This window comes from Cyprinodon tularosa, unplaced genomic scaffold, assembly GCF_016077235.1.
Source record: "Cyprinodon tularosa strain WSP-4 unplaced genomic scaffold, ASM1607723v1 ctg819, whole genome shotgun sequence".
In the NCBI taxonomy this organism is placed as follows: domain Eukaryota; kingdom Metazoa; phylum Chordata; class Actinopteri; order Cyprinodontiformes; family Cyprinodontidae; genus Cyprinodon; species Cyprinodon tularosa.
The window spans coordinates 327,028-339,972 of NW_024039584.1; positions in this window are offsets into that span (position 1 = coordinate 327,028).

Consider the following 12,945-nt stretch of genomic DNA (forward strand, 5'->3'; position numbering starts at 1 on the left):
CTTCCATTTTGGAATTAATTACGTTTTTTTTTCTTCATAAACTCAACGATTTTCTGTCAGTGTGACGAAGATGACGTAGGAGTTGTAGAGAGATTCCCAGGCTTTTACTTTGGTAGTTCACTTCCGCTTTTTGGCAAGGGAATTTCCATATTCGCTAAATATTTAGCTAGCGTGGTGCTAGAATCATGTTTAATTGTTAAACTTTTACTTGGAGCTAGATGTTTATTTAACAAACTAAATATTTAGTTTGGAGCTAAATATGTATCTGATAAACTAAATATCTAGTTTCAAGCTAAATATGTATGTAATAAACTAAATATTTAGTTTGAAGCTAAATATGTATGTAATAAACTAAATATTTAGTTTGGAGCTAAATATGTATCTAATAAACTAAATATTTAGTTTGAAGCTAAATATGTATGTAATAAACTAAATATTTAGTTTGAAGCTAAATATGTATGTAATAAACTAAATATTTAGTTTGGAGCTAAATATGTATCTAATAAACTAAATATTTAGTTTGAAGCTAAATATGTATGTAATAAACTAAATATTTAGTTTGAAGCTAAATATGTATGTAATAAACTAAATATTTAGTTTGGAGCTAAATATGTATCTAATAAACTAAATATTTAGTTTGGAGCTAAATATGTATCTAATAAACTAAATATTTAGTTTGAAGCTAAATATGTATTTAATAAACTAAATATTTAGTTTGGAGCTAAATATGTATCTAATAAACTAAATATTTAGTTTGAAGCTAAATATGTATTTAATAAACTAAATATTTAGTTTGGAGCTAAATATGTATCGAATAAACTAAATATTTAGTTTGAAGCTAAATATGTATCTAATAAACTAAATATTTAGTTTGGAGCTAAATATGTATCGAATAAACTAAATATTTAGTTTGGAGCTAAATATGTATCGAATAAACTAAATATTTAGTTTGCAGCTAAATATGTATCTAATAAACTAAATATTTAGTTTGGAGCTACATATTCATTTAACAAACTTAATTATTTTGGAGCTAAATATTTATTTAACAAAGTAATCTCTTTTTTAAGGTATAAATGTGTGTATTGAGGTTGCCTCAGTCAGAGATATCTCTCTCCGTCTGAGGACATTAAATAAAGTTGAACCTTTTTTCTTGCAAGAAATACCTGTGTCTCAGCTTCCTAACTCCACAATATTTTCATTTGTTGCAGGCAGCTTCAGCTCAAACTGTACGATGAAACCACAGGGTTTAAAAGTTCACAGCTGACCATGTATGTTCTTAGACTGTACGACCTGATGTTCTGATGCGATCTACCTGCTAACACTACGTCTAAAAACTAAACATCAGACTCGGCACCGAGAAATGCCGGTGGTCGGACTCATCAATCAGGAAGAAAAAGAACTCCCTTATTTGCACATGTGCAGTGCTCCAGGTTCTAGTGAATCGGCTCATAGCTCTGCTTCAACTGTAGGATTTGTCCACGACCACCTTACGACGACCGACTGAATTTCAAACATGTTTAATTTCTTAAGAACTTACGATTCCTGATCGGCAGGTGGTAACGAGAAGCTGGTCGCCCATCGTTTCCCCCTGAGGTGTCAAAAGTATGAATGTTTATTACTGCAGTAGAAGTATAAATCCTGCCGTTTAAAAACGTTTAGGATTTTTGCTCAAGTACAAGTGTAAAAGAACAACTTTTAAAACTACTTAAAACATAAAAGTAATGCAGAATTGGACAGAAACTTTACGGAACTCCCAAAATAAAAGAACATTTTTCTACAATTCTGGATGATTCCTCTGATGAACTTCCTTAGCCTTCATGTTATTATTTTTTTCATTAATGGTAAAATTGTCACATTTAACTTTGCATCATCTTAAAAAAAACTATTCAGTTTGAAATGTGATGAACAACAAGTTGGGGCAGCACCGAGTCCAACCACAAAGAAATTAATAAAACGGTTATTTTGATATTTTTTGTTGTGGTTTTTTTTAAATACCAAAAGGCCATAATGAAAATGAGCTTAAATGAAACAAAACTAACGAGTCTATTTTTAAAATGTGAAAGTTTAAAAGTGAAAAATAATTACTCAGAAAGACCTTTCCGACCCAAGAAATTCTGTCTGAAGTGGTTTGTTATGAATATAAATGTAGCTGTTATGACCTTTTCCTTCAGGCAAAAATGTTAATCAGTGGTTTTATATTATAAGCCTCAACTTTAAAATTTCAAGTGGAATCCGGATGTGCAGACTTGAACAAAATTACCCTTTGGTGCATTGAGTTGTCCATTAATCTTTTAAATTATTAATAAAGATAGCTGTGAAATTGAACCCTTTCCACATGAGCGCACGTTGTTAACCTATAACGATGTAATCTAAGGTGATCCTGTGCGGGACATACAGGCTTTCTTGAGCTGGATGTACTGACGGTACATTTATAGTAAACACTGGCCTCTGATCTAGCCTCAGACACTTGTGTGTTGTGCTCATATTAACACACATAACACTCCTCTCTGGGTTTTAATGCTTTGTTTTTCTGTTAAACCGAGAACAAGCTGCAACACCAATGCTTTTTAGAGCAGCAGATGAAAATGCATTTAATACTCATAAAATATGCTCATTTTAAGAGCTTTAAGTAAAAAGTTCACAGTGTTCTTTTTTCGGGTGCATTTGGAGCTAACAGGACTACTCTTATTCATCAGCGCATGCATTATGAGCACATTTTCATTAAAGCTGATAGCGGGGGTACGGCCAGTTTTCATGTTTGCTATCTTAGCTTGCCCTTAAACATCCACCGAATGCTGAATGATGCATCTCATCAATTTCTGTAACACAGATTTATGGAAAACATTTTGATATAACATTAGGAGCCAAATAAAAGTGCCTCACAAGATAAATCTGTCCCCTCATACTGCGTATCGTAAGAGCAGATATTGTTTTGCAGAGATAACTTCCCCCCATGGCAAGAACTGACAGCGCCATGGAATCATGTCTGTTGTTTTCCCTTTGTGTTTTTTTTATTTTTGCAGGATTATGCAAAACACACATAGTGATTACTTATAAAAACCTGTTGGAGCGCATGAAATGGCCCGAGGGGGAGACCATGAAAATCTGGTGTTTATAAAGAACACAGCTTTCAAACCACCTGACAAAACGCTGGCATTGGGTCAGGATGTGCTCTCCCCATGGCCGGCTAGATTTCAAATTTGTTTCATGCAAAGCAAGATTAATTTTGTATGGTGATTGGTAATTCTGTGGGGTAATCTAAAATGAAGCAATTTATGTCTTGTGTCTAAAAACAAAAGGAAACTGCTATAATTCAATTCAGTTTATCTATAATGAGCCCGTATGGTTGCCACAAAAGTCACGCTTTTATATACTGTAGGATCTTTAGTTTGTTTAGTTTAGTATGTTTAGTGTGACGCAACTCAATGGGAAAGGAAAGGATTCTGATTTCAACCGTTGCGTTTATTAGCTGCGACATATGAATCAAGATGCTATGACCGAAAACATTTGATTGACAGATGACCGGCCTGCAGAAGATAATGAAAAAAGACACAGATTTTAAGACAAGATTTTTTTTTTTTATCGAAATTTTCTAATATTTCGGAAAACATGGTCTGATAAAGATTTCATTTATATACATGTTTAAGCCAGAATGATTTGACATTTAAATATGAATTCCCTACGACCTTAAGCACAGAGGCTTTACCTCACTACCCTATTAAAGGAATATTTTTCTACAATTCTAGATGATAACTTCCTTAGACTTCATTTTCTTTGTTTTATAACTAATGGTAACAGTGTCAAATTTAACTTTGCATCATCTTGAAAAACTATCTATTTTGGTATGTGAGCAACAAGTTCGGGCAGCACCGAGTCCAACCACACAGAAATTAATTGTCTGGATGAAACTCATTATTTTGATGGTTTTTATTGTTTTTAAATACCAACAGGCCTTAATGAAATTTAGCTTCAATGAAACAAAACTAGCAACTCGGTTTTTAAAATGTAAGGAGTAGAAATAAAAAGTTGTCTAAAAATAATTACTCCAGCAAAGTATAGATAGCAAACATTTCTACTTAAGTAAGGTAACAACGTATTTGTGCTTTGTTACTTGACACCTCTGCTAGAAATACTTCCCCATAAAGTTGCAAGATTATCGTCACTGCCGTAGCACTATGGTCAAAAGGTTTGAACTTTAAAAAAAATAAAAACAAAGCAGCACAAACAAAAATGTTCACTGCACAAATGTAGCACAAACATTTGACATTTACTTTATTTGATTTGGATGGCTCTCAGGAGCTATTCAACATATTCTCATTATCAGTTCGTATGAAATCGTACGAAAAGTTATGCACAGTATTTGGTACATTTTTGACGTTTTTCCTCGAAAAAACACATCAATTCGCATGCACAACCAGACAGACGAAAAAAGCAGATCAGCGGACGGACGTAAAACTGGGAAAAACAGTGAAATGATTACTTCTTCATGTCTGTAACTACGTTGCTTGCTGTTTTGTATCTTAGAGTCAGGGTTAGGGTTAATTGTATGTTAAATTCTATGTTATTCAATGGTGCATAAGATGCGCATGCGCAAGGATATCGTCTCGAGGCAAGATGTAAAAATACGACGAAATACCACGAAAAAAAGGTCTAAAACGTACGAAATTACGGTGCATAACTTTTCGCGCGAGTTCATACGAACTGATGCTGAGAATACGCTGAGCTATTAGAATCCAACATACAGACGGACACTGTTCAGTTTTCTGGTGGCTTTAAGGGACACTAAACCTAAAGGGTTCAACTGTACAAAAGAAAAGATAATTAATTATCTGTAAATGTTACCTTTTACTTTCGTAAATATTTTTAAAACTATGAATTGCTTTCCTTTTACTTCACAACATTGTCTTTGTGCACCATTGGCCAAAATTATAGGATTTAAAAGACATAGAAGCCTTTTTCTAATTAAGGGCAAAATGATTATATTGCTAATTGCTTCATTATTTTATTCTGCAAATTAATATAAAAATATGCAGAATTCTATTAACAGGAAGAAGAAAATAATGAAGAACTCCTCAGCTTTAAGTGTGACTAACGGCAAACTCCTCCTACCCAGATGCACTACAGAGCGCCACAGGAAATCATTCCTACCTGTGGTCATCAACCTCTATAACGCCTCCCTCAAGTGATTTGGTTCGCCCCCCCCCCCGCCCTTAAATGACATTTATGCACTACTTTTGCACGCCACGTATCACTTTACTTGGATTTATCACTGTGCTTGGATTTTCACTTTATTTGGTATTTAGTTTTATACCTACAGATATATATATAGAAGGGCTATATGCGTATATATTTTATCTCTTTTATTCTAATTTTTTTTTTATCTTTATTATATTGTATAGTTGGATGTGTGTATATATTGTATAAAACTGTAACTGGAGCGTGTAACAAAAGCAATTTCCCTCTGGGATTATTAAAGTATTTCTGATTCTGAAGAGTCTCAGATATTTGATTAAATAAAAAAAATAGGTGCACATTTTGTAATTTTAGGGCCACCCACAATTACTCCATGGGGCCATTTGTGGCCCCTAGAGCACTCTTTGGACACACCTGACTGAGGATGGATGTATACCTAGTATGGTATGCTTAATATACAGAAAATGAACAGGCTGATTCTTTTTAAATTTGTTTCAAAATAACTTGAGCTTCCGGCTATAACCCCGACTGAACTTTTACATTGAAAAAGTGACTCATTATTTGAGAATAGGAGCAGGGTGACTCATAAGTCAACTTTTTAATAACAAAATACGCAAATCCACACTGTGACACCAAGCCTTGTTCATAATAAAGCCATTCCTTAGTTATACCGAGGAATATCGGCAGCAATTAGATCCTTTGAGGAAAGGAAAGGCATGGGGAGGAAGAAAGGTGGTTAAATTAGGATGGATGGAGGTAAACAGGATGAAAAGCCCACAGAGAATAGCAGTGGCTCCCAGCTGCTTCATTACAAATCATGCTTAACTCTGCCTTTGGTTTGGCCACTTTGCTTTTTGAAGAACTGATGGAATTAAATCTCATTGCGGCAATTTCTATAGCGAATTCAGACACAGACCAACGAAGTCAAGCACTCTATGTTACATGTTTGTACCACAAAGGTCGCATTGGCGTGAATTTTTTTATCAGTATTAAGCATAGCCCTCTGGTCTGTTTGACTTTTAAAAAAATACATAGTTACATTAGATCCATTTTATTTATATACTACCAATTCACAACACATGTAATCTCAAGACATTTTACCGAAGAGTTAATGATGAGCATATGGCAACAGTAGATAATCACTTGCACTTGTGTTGTTGACTCTACAGCAATCCCTCACACTAATCATGCTTGTAGTGACAGTGGAGAGGAAAAACTCCCTTTTAACAGGAAGAAACCTCCAGCAGAACCAGGCTCAGTGTGAGCGGCCATCTGCTGAGGCCCACTGGGGTTCAAGGAGACAGAAGCAGACATAGAAAAAGAAGCATAGATACAAAAGGCAGCTGTCAACCAGCTCCACAGGCGGCCCCGTCCAGGAAACACACAGCCAGGCAGACGAGCTCCGAGCCAGCTCCCATGTCAGAGGATGAAGAGAGCACATCCAGTTAGTCACAGTCAGAGAAACAGGACTACACTGGAAAACAGGCCAAGCTCCAACATCTAGAAACAAAGGTGTTGATGGCAGCAGCACAGCTGATTTTTCTCTCCAGGATGGAGTCACAGCCAAACAGGAACAGACCAGATGAAGCTACTATGAGAAAAAACAGATTATCACAAATGGTAATGTTTAAATCATTAGCAAAATGACAACATATTTAGGCTACGTTCACACTGCAGGCCTTAATGCTCAATTCCAATTTTTTTGTGAAATCGGATTTTTTTGCGTGTCCGTTCACACTTCCAAGTATATGCGACTTGTATGTGATCTACTGTGTGAACTGAATGCGTTCAACCGAAGTGTCCCGCATGCGCACTCGAGGACGCGATGACGTCACACGTAGCAAGCGTCCTCAGTGTTTGCGTAAGTAAACATGACTCGTAATACCGCAGCGTATATTGCGTTCTTTAAGTTCTTCTCCAACAGGAGCAGGCACATTACGAACGAAATCTTTTTAAGAAGATCAAAAAGAAAGACCCTCCCCCGGTTCCGGTAAGACCCTTTGAGTTTGGTCTGAATCGAGCTATCTTTCCAAATATGAATTAAGTCAGCAACCTCACTTTCTCTCCATTGACTGCTCTCTGTGTTATCTTCCGCCATGGTTGTTAGTTTTTCCCGCCTCCGCTTAGTAGGACGCAGATTAGTAACGTTTAGTAACATTTGTCAAGTATCAATGACGTGTAGGTCGGATGAATGCGACCTGGCCGTACAGACACAGGTCGCATTTGAAAAGATCAGATTCGTATCGGATTCAGGACCACATATCCAAGTGGCCTGGGTCGCATTTGAAAAAATCCGATCTGTGTCGTTCAGACTGTCATAAAAAGATCAGATACAGGTCACATATGGGCAAAAAAATTGGAATTGGGTCACTTCAGGCTGCAGTGTGAACGTAGCCTTTGACCAACACTTTGGGTCGACTTTGAATTCACATAAGGTTCAGTTCTATCCACATTACTATGTATGAAAGCAATGGAAAGTAGGAGGTCATCTTTGAGCATTAGGGAGAATCCGTCTCATCAAACAGTGTTAAACCTGAAAATTAGTATTCACCTTAAGCTCTGTTCACCCATCACATTTTGACTGCAGGCAACGAGACTTATTTAAATACCCTTTAAATGGTGTAAAAAAAAGCCTCAAGTACATTCTTCTTCACTTTTTTCCTTAAAGGACAATCTCATTTGGGGCTACCAACATATGTAACACAGTATGGTGTCAGTCATTATAATTAGGATAATATTTCTGCCCTGTTCTTTAAGACTCTAATTTTCTTTGCTGTGTGCAGAAGAGAAAAATTCTCCTGGGTTATATTTTAATTCAATTTCTTCCTCCTATAGTCTGGCAGCAGCGCCATTCTCAGCTCCTGCAAATTCCCTGCAGTTTGAACGGCCTTTATATGGAAATTTTTAAAGTGATAGACAGACAAACAAGAGACCTACCTCAACAATGCAGACTTCCCCATGGTGGAGGGGTTCTTTAGAAGTTAGACCAATGAAAAAATATGGACAGAATCAAGTAAAACAAAGAACAAGCTGAAAAAAGTGAGGTTTTAGAATAACTCCTATCTCACCCCAGTAATAACACAAAGGAATGGAATGCAATAGAATTATAAGAAATGTTATTTCATGAGTAAGAAATGAAATTGATGAATTGTTGAGAGAAAGTCTGTCATGGATAGTGAACAAAAAGTTAAACCAAAATGAAAAGCTTTCCTTATCCCGTTCATTTCAAACTCCAAAATTAAGAAGCATGGCCTAAAGAGCAGCATATTTAGATGTTCTTCAAGAGCAATTGTGTTGAAGGTGTATAAGTCTGACCCAGAGCTACCTTCCTGCAGCTTTTAGATGCATCTTTTCTCCAATATTAATGGCTGAACTTTCTGAACATGTCATTCAACTCAGCAAAGGACTGGTTAAAAACCAGCACATTTGATTCAGGTGTGTTGGGGAATAGCCTCGTGAGACCATCCTGATCTCGCGAGCTTTCAAGGTTTCACTCGCAGATCAGTCTGGAGACTCTCCGTTAAAGAAAATCTGGAGCCGTTCACCAAACGAACGTCCAATCAGTGTTGGCTTTGAGGCGGGTTGAGGTGTGACGCAACGAGAAGCGCGACAGTTCAGTCTAAAGAACATGGCGGCTTCAGCCGATGAAACTAGCGTTAGCGTGGCTATCGAGCAAGTTTTATGGGAATTACAAAGCATTTCTTCACTGAAAGAAGAGCAAAACACTGCTCTGGAGGCTTTTCTCAGAGGAAAAGATGGTTTTGCTCTTCTCCCGACTGGTTTCGGCAAGAGTTTGATCTATCAATTGGCTCCTCTTCGTCGTCGCTCTGTTAGTACGTCATATGCTTCGTTGATCTGATTGGTTTATTTGGCCCGTCTATCACCAACATAGGCCAATCAGCTAACCAGTAGTTTCGCCCCTTCCCAAAATTAGTTCAACGGAAGGTTTCCAGATGGATATGCGGAGCAAATCCATCTGGCGGAGTCAGGTTAGTTGGGGAAGGGGACACAGGAGAATCCAGCAAATAAAAACTTGTTGATTATAGACAAAGTGAATACAGAGAGCACTGGATGTTCTTTTTCTTTAATGCTGCGTTCAGACTGGCCGTGCTCCTGGGAGTCTGGTTTACATGCAAAGTCTATGGGTGCAGCGTTGAGGGGTCCAAAGACAGGTTTCAGTGTCGGGAGCTGTGTGTTTCGTATGTTTTGGCGTCCGAGCTTTAAGGTGCCAGAGTGTCCAAGCATTCGAAGATGGAGTTTAGTAAATTTACCTTTCGCCGCTGGACGCCGGAGCGTCAACCTATCAGAAAAGCTGATCCAGGAGTTTTTTGGGGGAGACAGACTCTACCTGCAAGCTGTCATCGCTTCTGCAAACATTCTGTATATAAAAATGAATAAATATAAAGGGGGTTAAACTCCAAAGGTAAAAAAAAAAGCCGGAAGAATGGATTGTTATGTAGAAGGAACAGAGAGTGGATCTGATCATTATTACGGCCATATATTCTACTTTATATTAACAGTAATGGCAATAATATTGCCCTTTCAACATTTAGTGGGCTGTGTGTTGGGATCTGGAGGTCTGTCCACTTTCTCCACCAGAGGGCGTACTAGATCTCCTGGAGCCGGAGCTGATTGCACCAGCTGTCGCTCATCTGCTCATCAGGAGATCAGTATATAAGGAGGCAGAGGACGTCTCTCCAGGGCCAGAGTGTTTGCCAGTTATGGTTAGCAAGCCTGAGCCAACCTGCCTGTCTGAATCTCTGACTACCTGAAAACCTGAACCTGATCTGTTTTTCTCCTCTCTGCTTCCTAGATTGAACCTGCCTGAAACCAGGCAGGTTTCCAGAAGAGTTTCTCTGTCGGTAACCTGCCTGTCTGTTCTCTGAAGAAACTGGAAGGGAAACTCAAATCAGAACCTGCCAACACTCAAACCAAGCTCTGCCTCCGCCAAGCCCTCTGCCTGCCAACAGCCTCTGGACCCTCCTGGTTCCCCCCCTCTGCCGCTCTGCTCAAACTCCAGAACAGGTACAGACCTGCACACTTTCATCCTGCAAATTACCTGGACATCCACTTACTCCTCTGTCCCCCTCTGCAGTGAACCCACTCGTGACCAGTCCTGGATCTGTTAACCCCTGGATCTGTTTATTGATTGTGCTCTTACTTCAATAAATCTTTGAACTTTTTCCCAGTCTCTGAGTGTTTCTGCATGTGGGTTAGGCACTTGAAGCCCAACATGACACTGTGGGCTTATGAGTAGCCTGAGCAAATTAGACAAAATCAAAAAAGTGCCCTACCATGACAATAAAGCTAATCCCAGTGGGAAATGAATAGCTTGGTTTATCTGTAGGGGCAGTGATAGCCATGCCAGTCCAGGGACTGACTGTAGTTCTTGGTCAATGACCGGCGTACCTGACATGAAACAACCAGACCATGCATAGTGCTTTAGGTTAATTGACTATATTAATTAGGCAATGTATTCTTCCAAAAAAAAAAAAAAAAAAAAAAATCCACCATCTGCTATTCCAAATTCAGCTCTTTTGGGGTATGTCTCTAGAAGCTGTGCAACTACAAAGATTCAAGGTCCAATATCAGGCTTCTTTAAGTATTTTGAGGTCAACTATAGATATATCCAAGATAAAAAGGAATTGCCTTTGACAGTACAGAGTATTCGTTTGTTATGAAATATTTGTTTTTGGTTTTTTTTCCAATGTAGAGGAATGGGAAGATTCCTTCCCTGCTATGTCACCCCTCACAGTGTGGGTGACGTCGATTTCATTAGTCACCCTAGAAGCACTGCAGTAGTGATGGGTCCAGCAACACCGATGCGTGGAGCTCATGGAGTAAAACACTGTATCGATGCGTGTGTCGTTTCCAGAAAGTCATGTGACCGGTACAGGAGATGTTTCTAACTGACTGACACACTAAGCCATGTTTAAAAACGTATCTGTCAACATGATGGATCTGCTAAAAAAATGTCTCATCTTTTGCGGTTTGTCATTGTCAGGTTTCTGTTATAGTATTCAGTCTTGCTTTACTCGTTGTTTTCTAGTGTTAGTGGTTTTATTTTTATTTTGCTGTGTTCTTTGGTTTTTCCAGCTACTGTCCTAGTCTGGGTTCTGTTATGTTTTCTTTTGAGTGTTTAGTTTTCTTTTCTCCATGTTTTATAGTCCTAGTAATTTAACATTGTGTTATTTCCAGTCTTCCAGGTTTCTATTTGTTGCTCTCTGCTGCCCTCCTATGTTCTCCTTCTTCCCTAGCTCTTTCCCTCTTGTTCTGTGCACCTGCTCCTAGTTTCCTCATTAGCACCCTCTTTGTCTCAGTCTCCTTTAGAAGCCCTCTCTCTTCAGTTCCCCTTTGCTGGGTCCTCGTCAAACACAGTCAAACATGCTCCAACTCCTTCTCTCTGAGCCTTCTTCCTTATGATTGTGATTCCCCTGATGTCTCCATGGTTTCTGGTACGTTTAGACTAGTTTTGATGTTTTGATTTTTGTTTTTTTTTGGACTCCTGGTTTCTTGTTTGTTTGGACTTTGTTTTCTTTTTGGATTTTTGGATAACCTGCCTCTGTTTTCTGCTAACTCATTATTAAATCCACAAGAGATTCACCTCTGCCTCCCTGCCTCTGCTTCTGGGTTAACTAACCTAAGCCAAATCGTGACAGTCATTAATATAATCAAGAATTTTGGAGCCTAAAAAGCAATAGGAGCATTTCAGCCGTTGTGGTTTTATTTAAATTTTCTTGTTGTATAATACCTTTCCTTTCAGTTATCGCTCAGCTTTTCTGAATTAAAGTTAATTTAACAATGACTCTTAGTTTATTTACGGTTTTTACTGCACATATTGTTTTGAAAATATGATTTAAAATCCTAGTCAACAAGCATCCTCATTCACATTTTCCCCTAAATTTTCACAGGTTAAAGATATTTTCAATTTAAACATAGATATGAATTAATGCAATATAACCTACAATAATTTATACTCGGTTATAAAATCAGTTCAATTGAGTCTTTCAAATAAGCTGCCTGTAGTGTCTTTAAATATCCAGCAGGTGTCAGTATTCCGTGAGACAGAATCAACACAGTATGGCAGTGTGTCAAAGGCTTCAAGATGCTTCATTAATCCATCACTACACTGCAGCACGGTGTCACGTCATCTCTGTTGATTGTGTCAACAAGGGGGGTGAGGTTTCTTGAGGACCCAAAAGCAGAGAAGAGTTCTTGTACATTTAATGCAAACTGAGTCAAACATCCAAAACACATAAATACTGAGAACCAAAAAAATCAACAAACATCAGGGAAAACTCACGAAGAAAACCAGAGACGAGGAAGCAACTAACAATCATCAAAGAACCAGCAGAAGAACTGCACAGAGAGAGTGTATATATGGGAGACTGAACAAAGACAGGGGTAATCAGATAATATAGAGCAGGTGTGGATGGAAGTGACTAGAAGGGAGATAGGGGAAAAGGATACAGGTACAAGGGGGCAACAGAGTCTAAGTAATGACTGGCTTAAATATAACACAAAAGGGAAAAAATAAACCAAAGATAAATAGAACAGAATTACTTAGATAGTGAAATCTAAAGACTCAAAGTCCCAAAAGGGGTGAACCATGAGAGACTAGTGTTGGGATAATTATCATTGATGATGTGTGAGTTTATTATACCTTAATATTAGCTGCCTGTTGCGTGTCAGAACTGATGTTTTCCCCAATAGTTGATCTAATTAAGACAGTTCCTTTGTCCGGATATACAG